The following is a 10,281-nucleotide window of genomic DNA, read 5'->3' as shown; positions in this document are numbered from 1 at the left end:
CCACGCGCCGCGGCCGCGCGCTCCGGGGCGCTCACTGCCCGGCGCCGAGCTGTCTGCTGGGGGCCGCTTTGCGTTCAGAGCCGGAAGTGCCCTAAGAAACCACGCGGGCCGGCGCACGGGGAAACTGAGGCTGGGCAGAGCACTCGGGCATCTGCTGCCTTCCTCCCCCGGACCTACCCCGCTCTTTAATAAATTAGGGTGCTGGCCTGGGCCGCGGGGAGAAGGTCCTTCCCCAAGGTCACACAGGGTTACCGGACTTCCCCTAGCCCCTGATCCCCCCCTCCCTGGGCACCCTGGTGAGCGAAGACTCCAGGGACCACCATGCCCCCTCCGCCCTCCCTGCCTCCGCATCCCCTTGGCGCACAGCTGGCTGCAAAGTCAGCCTTAGAGGATTTGGGGAGCGGGAGAAAATCCCAGCCCCCTCCCTGTCACAGGGGGAGTGGCTTCTCGCGTGAGGGGTGAGTTATAGGATCCGTGCTGCTGACTTTGGGACGGATTTTACAGCTGGGTAAACTGAGGCAGGAAGTGATGAAGTGAATTCCCCAAGGCCACACGCCTAGGTTAGAGAAGAGGGTAAGAACAGAGGTCACTTCACATCAGAGCCTGGTCTAAAGTGAGGCGCGGGGTTGACCTTTACAGTGTCCTTTCCTCTGCCCTTTCCTGCTGTCACAAAGCAAGTGAGCAGAGCGGAGCTAACATCAGGTCTTGATCTAGACTCGAGGCTACTGCCCACCTCAAAGCGGGAAGGAATGCTCTGGTTCTTTATCATAATTTAGCGTTCGTTACTGCAGAAATTGTAAGACCTTCCTTAAGTTTCAAGAGCATCCATTCTGTCATTCACCAGATATTAATTGAGTGGCTACTGTGTGCCTGTGTGTGTATTGCCTAGGCATTGAGGATACAGCAATGAATAGAATGAGCCCTGTCCTCAGGGGTAGACTCCAGGGACTGGATGAAACACTCTGGGTGTGACAAGGCTGGGAGACCCTTGGAATGGTCCCAGCCACAGGCGACCTCAACAGGCCGGGAGATCAGACCCCGCCTCCGGGGAAGATGTTAGAACAGCATCAAACCCTCTGAGCATGTGCTTTTGTGGGCTTCCTTCAAGGTGCTTCTGCCGACCTGGGCTTTCCCACTTTGCCAAAGACTGGGGAGCAAAGAGGGGTGCGGAGGGAGCCGTACACTAACATCAGTGCCTGGAGACCTGGCTGGAAAGTATGGCTACTTCTTGGCTGTGTGACCTTGGTATCTCCCTTTATTTCTCTGGGCCTCATTTCTTTATCGTACGACAGGGTTTGTAATACCTCATAGCGCTGATGAGTCCGTCAGTGCAGAGCGTGGCCAGTGTCAGAGGCCTTGCCACACCGGGAGTCAGCTAGGGTATAATTCTTTTATCTTCTTTTACAACCGCTGCTTTGGAAATCTTTATGCATGCTAAATCCGCACCTTACCACTGAGCTATACCTCCAGCCCAGGCAAGGGTGTATTTCTCTGGAGGCCCTAGTGACTTGATAACCTGTTTCTGCTCCCAGTAAAGAAACATTAGAGGCAGAGATGGGTATGGCAGAGTTTCAAGAAAGGAGGCTGAGGCTCCTTTCTGGCCTCAGAAACACAGCACACACCTCACGGTCAGCATTTCAGCTGTTGCAGCCACTCAGCTTCATGCGGCATGGGGTGACTGGGTTCACTCCCTAGCTCGGTGACCTCCTAACTGACTGATCTTCTGACCTCTGGATGGCCTCAGTCTCCTCAGTGGTAAACCTCCTGTCTCATTTGTAAAGCTCCTGTCTGCAAGGTTGTCATGAGGATCAAAGGCACTGAAGCCACCAAGGGTGCCTGGCAGTGTCTGGCACTCTGGGAGCCTTTTGACCCTCTAAGCCTAGGGCACCAGGCATGGTTGGGTGGGCACAGTAGACTGATTAGGGTGTCACAGGTCCCCATGAAGGCTGGGGCCTGGAGAATTTCTCGTAAACCTGAAACCATCTCTCCCTACATGGGTTCCATGGACAGCCACCAGGACTGACAGATCGGGGCCTGAGCAAGGTCATTTGGTTTATTCTTGAGGCCTCTCCTACGCCCTGTTTTGTAAATATTGCTACAAATATAAACTGGGCTGCAGGTGAGGGTGAGGGGCTTTGCTTCCTTGAATTCATTACAGGGAAGCAAAGAGCTGGAAGGGAGAATCTGACCCACTTTACATTTAGCTGCCCCTACTTGGCAGGTGGGCCTATCCAGTTGTACCTCCCTCTGCCTAAAACTCTGTATGGCTCCCCATTTTCTTAGGGTGAAGAACAAAAATCTTGAAAGTGGACCACAAGACCCCGCCCCTACACCCGGCCTAGGCCTCCAGCCCATTTCAGGATACTTTGTCAGTAGTCCTCTGGGCCTGGCTACCCTGCTCCATTTCCTTGGGGCCTCTGCATGCCCCCCTTTTTCCCTTGTGCATGCTAGATACCTCCTCATTCCTCAGATGTTGGCCCAACCCAGATTTGCATTCCTAACACCACAGGCCACAGTCCATGGGTCTATAGGTTAGAAGTTAACCCCAGGGTAGAATTATACACTCGTGGCTGGGATTTGTTTGTGTGCTTTTGGTGCTGGAGATCTAATCCCAGGCATCTGTAGGCTAGCTAAGCAAGTGCTCTACCACTGCCTAACCTCCTTACTGGGATTAGTGCCTGCCTGTACCCTGGACACCAGCCCATGACTTCCAGGACCAGGTCTGAGTTTGCTTTGTAGATGCTTAGTGATGAAATCTACCTGCAGGAAATACCTCTTGAGTAAATTGGGGCCTCATTTATATAAAACTGTGTTGTCCTTCAGAGATACATACTGAAGTCCTTTCTGAGTTGTGGACGTAGGTATTCATTCATTCTTTCATTCATTCATCACCCATTTTCTCTGCCGGGTACTCTCCTGGGTGTCTCGGGGAACAGGACACGACAGCTGCTGTCCTCATGGAGCTTTCTGCAGTAGAGAAAATAGACCATTATCAGGCAGCGCTGGGACCAGTTGATAAAGTTGATAAATTCACAGGGTGGGGTGGGAGGAGAGAGGGGTGAGGTGGCTGTTCAGACCAGAGTGAATAGAGCTCTGATGGAGAAGCACTGTGCCCACCCACACCCTGACCCTCTGTCGGGGAGACACCAGCCCTTATGCCAGGAAGGGAGGTGGCCCAGAGGGCACCTGTGGCTGCAGGTTGGTCACATGTTGGCTTGACAAACCCAAATAAGTGTGTACTAGTTCCTAACCCCAGTAGAGAGGAACTTTGCGTTTGAAGTCACACTGGCCTGGTGGGACTGCTACTTGCCAGCTAGGTGACCTCTACTTCTGTGGGCCTCAGTTTTCTCATCAATAAAATGGGGACAATGATCCTCTCTTCCTCTTAAAGCTGTGGTGGGACTGAAAGGGGATGATGAGCATAGGTCCCAGGAGATCTCAGTAGACTTTGTTAGCAAATAGTGCTTTTGAAAGGGCATCCAGGCCAGGGGAATAGCATGAGCCAAGGCCCACAGTGGGGATCCCTGTGTGTCCTGGAAGTGGTGGGGCTTGCTTCAGCCAAGGCCTGGCTGGGAGGGGAGGAAAGTAAAGTAGGAAAGGTTGGTTGGGCCTGTGGGGCGGTACTTGCGGCTGGCTAAGAAGAGGGGTGCGAGCCTGTGGGCAGAGGGGAGCTGATAGGATTTGTCCAATTTGGTGGCTTTTGAATTCTGTTTGAACTCTTTTGGGCCACCTCGGGTAGAAACTTGACCAAAGAGAAGCGAAATAGCTTCAGAGTTAAGGTGGCTATCTCGGACGAAGACCTGGTGCAAGGTGAAGAACTATGTTGTCTGTCTAGTGACCTTGACCCGAACTTCTTGCGGGCTTCCTGTCCCCTCCTGTAAAGTGGGGATAACAGCAGCTGCCTGGGATTGTTGGGGAGCAAGGAGACGGTGCATGAACGCAAGCACCACCATGCATGGCTAGCGATTTTGAAAACAAAAATTTTTAACTGCTATAAAATACATGTCATACAGTTTACCATCTTAATTTTATGTGCACAGCTGGGCGTGGTGGCGCACACCTGTAATCCCATCACTCGGGAGGCTGAGGCAGGATGATTGTTGCGAGTTCGAGGCCAGCCTGGGCTACAAAGTGAGCTCAAGGCCAGCCTGAACTGCATAGCGAGACCCTGTCTCAAAAAGACAAAAAATAATAATAATAATTTTATGTGTATGGGGTCCCTAATCTTAGTGTATTCGCGCCGTGGTACAATAGAACATTTCAACTTGTACATCTGAAACCCAGTGAATAACAACACCCCTCCCACCCCTCCTCCCAGGCCCCAGGAACTGCTGTTCACCATTCTGTCCGTGAGATTTTGACTATTCTAGGTACCTCCTATGGGTGCAGTAATGACATATTTATCTATTGGCCTGTTTCACAGTGTCTTCAGGGTTCATTCCCATCACCTGTCAGACCATCCTTCCCCCTGTAAGGTCACTCAGTGTGCTGTTGTGTGCTACTCTGCCTGCTGTTTATCCATTCCTCTGTTCACAGTCATCTGAGTTGCCTCCAGCTCTTGGCTATGGTTAATACTGCCATGGACCTGGGTACAGATATCTATGGGACACCCTGCTTTCAGTTCCGGAAGTGGTATTGCTGGATCATTTACTGGCATAATTTGAAGGTGCAGTTAGAGGGCTCCTCTTGCCCACCAGGGTCAGAGAAGACCCTCAGGTCCCAAAGAACGGTTTGAAAACTAATGAGTCACTGAATGCTATGACTCACACCTATAATCTCAGTTACTTGGGAGGCTGTAAATCTGAGCCCAGCCCGAGCAACTTAGTGAGACCTTGTCTCAAAATGAAAAATAAAAAGTGTTAGGGATGTAGCTTAGTGATAGAGCACCCCTGGGTTCCATCTCCAGTACTGAAGAAAAAAGAGGAAAACTAGTGCGTCGAATGAAACATTACCAAGTTCTTCACTTCCCCCTTCCTTCCCAGGCAGATTTGCCTCTTGGATTCTTTTCCAGTTATCTCAAGTGGAAACTACTATTCACGCAGCAAATGTTCCTAAGTGCGTCCTGCGCTGACAGGTCGGCAGAGACAATAAACAATACGCATGAAGCAGGAAATGGTTCAGTGTGTCAGACCATGATGGGTGCTGCGGACAAAGCAGAGCTGCAGGGACGAGAGGGGACAGGAGGCTGGACGCTCAGCGAGGTGTGTGATTTAAGCAAAGACAGGAAGGAGGTGGGGGCGTTGGGCACATGGTGGGTGCAGGCGCACTTGGCAGGGGGAACAGCCAATGAGAGGGCTCTGGTCTCACAGTGATGACTAAGGTCAGTGAACAGCAAGGATAGCGTGGCTGGAACAGAATGAGTGGGGGGAGAGAAGAAAAGAGAGGTAGAGAGGCCCTGAGGCCCATCGCCTTCGTAAGGGGCCTGGCGGGGTGACAGGCGAGTCCTAGGAGGGTTTTGAACAGAAATAGACACAGTCTGTTTGAGGTGGCACGTCTTGACATAGCATGATGAATGGCAAGGTGAGAGAGCAGAAGGAAGCAGGGGCCTGGTGAGGAGGCCCTTTGCTGTGACCCTTGTGGGAGGCCGGTGGCTTGCGCCAAGGTGCCAGTGGGGAGGGAGGGAGGGAGGGTAAATGCAGCCGCACATCATAGGGCCTGGGTGTGTCCCTGATGGCAGCAGACTGTCACACTGCCCGTCCTGCCTTCCTGCACACTCTGCAGCTGAAGTGAGGTGGGATGGCAACTTTCCTTCCAGGCCAACCTCTCTTTTTCCTGCTGGTGTGATTGTCAGAAGTGACTGTCACTCTGAGCGCTTGGGAGCTGCAACTGTTGTCATGGCGACCTCCTGAGATGCTTCATTTCCTTCTGGCTTCCAGTTTGACTTCCAGATAGAGGTGTAGAGTGAATGGGGTTCTCTCCTAAATGCTTGGGGAGTGGGAGGCAGGCAGGGGAGATGATAAACCAGAAGCATCTCAAGATTGTGTGTGTGTGTGTGTGTGTGTGTGTTTACCTTCCAACTTCGGTCTCTAGTTTCCAGCCTTAGGACGGTGCTGTAGCTCTGTGTGTTGGAAAGCACTTCTTTGGCTAAATGCTGTCCCGTCTTGGCTCAGAGCAATTAGGCTTCAGCATTCCCAAGGCGCTGTAGCTATTTCTCTGTTAATTATTTGATTGCACTGCCGAATTGTATAAAAATTCAGCTGTGGCAAGAAAGAAGCGAGAAAGAGAACAACCCCCCCACACACACACACAAACACAGATTTGACCTTGACCTTCACTGACTGCTCCAAAGGAGAGGAAAGGCCACAGCTGGAAAAACAAAAGTGCTTTCTTGTATGTGATCTTCTAAAGGCCTGACTCGTGCAGTTTTTAGGACAATTTAAAGAATGTTCAAGGGTGATACTGACGGTGTTTGATTTCCTCATCTTTGCTGATGTTAGAATTTTGTACCACTAAAGAAGAGATCCCACCACCAGGTGTGGCAGCACATACACCTGTAATCCCAGCACTCGGGAGGCTGAGGCAGGAGGATTGCCATGAGTTCAAGGTCAGCGTGGGCTACAAAGTGAGTTCAAGGCCAGCCTGCACTACATAGTGAAATCCAAAAAAAAAAAAAAAAAAAGAAGAAGAAGAAACCCCACTCCATTTAGTGTCAATCAACAAATCTTTCCTGAACACTCACTGAGGGACCCCTACGACTAGTAAAAGTGACTCGGTCAGCATTTTCTTTAGTGACAGATAGTGTAGCTGATCAGACAAAAGTCATAATCATAGAGCAACAGAGTGAGGTCCTGTTCCATAATAATCCTGTGCATCCCGAGTGTGGGCTGTGTGGTCCAGGTGTAAGTGTGGTTGCTCTCACTGTGTATACTGTTTTCCTGGCAGCCGGTCCGCTTCTGGGTCAAATGTGGGTCTTTCTTGGAATTCCTTGGTGTCTTCGCAGTGCCTTGGTGGAGACAAGCCCTCAGCAGGGTCTCAGGATCTGAGCATGAGTCCTGCCATCGGTGAGCTTCTGCCCCTGGGAGCTGCTGGACCAGACCTGGGCACATGGGATGACCCTGGGGCACACAGGAGCTGCTAGCTGACCCGCCGGGCCTTTTTCTTGTTATAAGCAGCCAACATCCTCTCTCAGAATTGGTGTGGCTTCTCAGATGCGCTTGAGAATCTCAGTTTAACTTCGGGCTGCATCCTGACCCTGAACCACATCAAGGGGTAGAGGCCCCTTGGGACTGGTGTACCCAGCTCAGGTGGCACATTCCCTACCCCACAGCTGCCACCACACCGCCTTAGCCAGCAGGGCGCCTCAGCTCATGCAGACAATCCTTGGAGTTGGAAGGATTGACTCAGTCCCGCCATCATGGGTGGCTGAGAGCTGCCTCTGTCACACCAACCCCTGTCCTCTTATTAACAAGATCAAGGGAATGGGACTTAACCATGACCTCAGCCCCTCTGGCTGGGCCGGGCCATTTGGGCAAGGGCTTTCTAGGGTAAAGCACTCCCCTTGTACAGAGCAAGAGGCAGAATTCTTCTTGTTGTGTTTTGTGATACAGGGGATTAAATCCAGGGCCTTTGAACTGAGCTACATCTCCAGTACCGTTTTTTTTTTTTTCTTTTTTGGTTTGGTTTGGGTTTGGGTATTTGGTTTGCTTGTTTCTGATTTTTTTGCTTGTTTGCTGTGATACAGGGGATCCAACCCAGGGCTTCATGCATGCAAGGCAATGCTCCACCACTGAGCCATATCCTCTATTGTTTTATTTTTGAGATAGGGTCTCACTAAGATGCTAAGTTACTAAGCCCAAGCGTGGTCTTGAACTTACGATCCTTCTGCTTCAGCCTCCCAGAGTGTTGGGACTGCAAGCACGTGCCATGTTGCCTAGCTTCGGAATTGTTACCAAATCACATTATTGTTTTCATTATAAAACTATCAATAAGCTCATATCCAAAAAAGGCTAAAAATACAGAAAAATAGAACAAAACCCAATTGTCCCTACTTCCTCAACCCCACCACCAAGGGACAGTGATCGTGAACATTTCCATATATTTCCTTCTGCTCTTTTTGCTCTGCGAAACTTTTTTTAAAAAAATAACGAATTGCAGTATATTGTACATTCAGTGGTATGCTGGCAGACTACCTCTCTAGGGAAAAAAAAAAAAAATCCCTGATTGGTAGCATTTGCCAATTCCTGTGGTGTAAATATCCCATGTTCCTCCTCTTATCAATTTCACATCACTGGCATGGCTGAACAGAGAGCTGGGAAGAAGAGATGTGCAAGACTGATTCTCTGAAGCAAGTATGGACCAGCTCTCACACACCATATTGCAATTTGAAATCATCTTTTTTCTGATCTTAAAATCAATACTTATTCATTATTGAGAATTCATGAAACACAAACAGATAAAGAAAACTATTAACATCATCCAGAATCCAAGGTCCTTCCCCCTTAGAGTCGGCCAGTGTCCGCATCCTGATGCGTATGTCCTGGTTCCTTCTCCACGGAGAGAAACCTCTGCAGAGAAATTTTGAGAGAGACTAAAAGCAACACATATCCGTGACAGAAAACGCGGGAAATACAGAAATGCCTCTGCATCTTTGTAATATGTCTGGCCTCATGGTTCAGATATCCTCACTTGTAGGCAGAGTACATTCTCTTATCCCAGAGGAAGGTGACGTGCAGGGGCAGGACATTATCCTGATGATTTATTGAAAGTTTACTGAGGCTTAAAGAGACAAACAATAATATTCCTGCTTCCTGGCATTAAACAAATGGCAGTAGGATGAAACTCAAATTATTTGAAGTCTTGGGGGACCCTGGTTTGGGGCCCTGGACCGTGTTCTGCAATTCTAGATGCTAGGCCCTGATCCATTTCTTTTCCCCATACGAGGCTCCTGTGGAGTGTAAGAGCTTATGCCTGTAGCCATGGGAGAACCAGGGGAGGCTAGCTCTTGTTTAAGCCTAAAAATGAGTGAATTCATTCCTTCCTGTAACCAGCACTTTCTGAGTACCCATCCGGCAGGCATCTGGTTTGGCACCACGGTAAGATGTGGAGGAGATATGTGCCTAACTTCTGGTGCCCAGGCTAAACCAGCAGTAAGATGCAGTAACCACAGCTCAGGGTACAAAGAGTTGCATCCAGGATATTAAGCCAATCCATGCCAAGTCCCAGAGCTCTGTCATGTACATAGGCAGTACTGGGTAAAAGGGGACTGCTGTCACCTGCAAGGACAAAGGCCTAGTGAGTGAAAGTGCCCGCCAGGCTCCCCTGGGCTAACCGGCTCCCTCTCTCCTATAGGAATCCTGCACGGTGCCACCCTATGGACCCAACGGCTGGTTTTTCTGGTTTGCTCCCCCAGGGTGATTTGCATAATTCTTTAAAGAACCCCCAGAAGCTGAATAACCTGTTTTCAGACCTAGAGAAAGGGGAGCCCCACGGTTGTTTCTCCAAATCTGGGTAAGTATCCTTTAAAGTTTCTTTTTCTTCAGACCTCCGATCATTATTTGTAAAAGTTCCTTATTTGAGAGCTTATGCATCTGTCGTCTGTTTCTCTAACACGCAGTCTCCACGAGGGGTCTCACTGTCTGCCTGTCTTGTCTTAGTCACTGCCGTGTCCCCAACATGTAGCATGGTCCCTGGCACCTAGTGGGCTCCAGTACATTGCTTACTAAATTAATAACTGATTAATTTGTAGTGGGAATGAATATGTGTATATGATGTGCTTAGGCCTTGGAAATTCTGTGCAGATATCCTAGTCTTTTAAACTTTATTTTCAAATAATACAGCCGCACAGGAAGCTATAGAAACTCTACAAAGCAGTTTCTCCACTCTCTGCACAGCCATCACCCTTACAGTTAAGAAACACCTTCCCCAGACTACTCAGCCCTTCATGGGTAACCCTTGATGACTTCCCCCAAACCCATGTCTTCCTTGCTCACCCCACACCTACTCATTGTCCACACCCAGCTACACCTAGCATTTTTTTGGTTCTTCAAAGCAGTATCTCTTTCGTCTCTGGATCTCAACATGTGCTGCCCTTCTACCCTGTGCCTGTCTGATTCCCTGGCCATCTCCTCCAAGGGGCCAATTTGGGTTTCCATCTTCCCTCTTGTAGCCCCTCATCACAGCATTTAGCCCACCCATTTGCTTGCTTATCCCTCCCCGCCCCTGCTGCTTCCTCTGCTGCTCCCTGCCTCCACCTATCCACTCATCCATCCTGCCACCCACCCACCCACCCATCTATCCACCCACCCATCCACCCATCCATCCACCCATCCATCCACCCATCCA

At 50.0% G+C, this 10,281-nt stretch overlaps 1 protein-coding gene across 1 annotated transcript in view; it reads left to right on the top strand.

Annotated features, from left to right (window-relative positions):
• Tmco4 (transmembrane and coiled-coil domains 4) overlaps positions 1-10,281 on the top strand; it is an 87,123-nt gene that overhangs the window by 2,412 nt on the left and 74,430 nt on the right. Inside the window, exon 3 of the mRNA XM_005394664.2 lies at positions 9,289-9,447. The gene's annotated coding sequence lies outside the window, so the exon portion shown is untranslated. The remainder of the gene's footprint in view (positions 1-9,288; positions 9,448-10,281) is intronic.

Source organism: Chinchilla lanigera, unplaced genomic scaffold (genome assembly GCF_000276665.1).
Source record: "Chinchilla lanigera isolate Chin_1 unplaced genomic scaffold, ChiLan1.0 scaffold00051, whole genome shotgun sequence".
NCBI classification, from domain to species: Eukaryota; Metazoa; Chordata; class Mammalia; order Rodentia; family Chinchillidae; genus Chinchilla; species Chinchilla lanigera.
The sequence above is the reverse complement of the archived record's forward strand: the minus strand, read 5'-3'. Positions and strand labels throughout refer to the sequence as shown.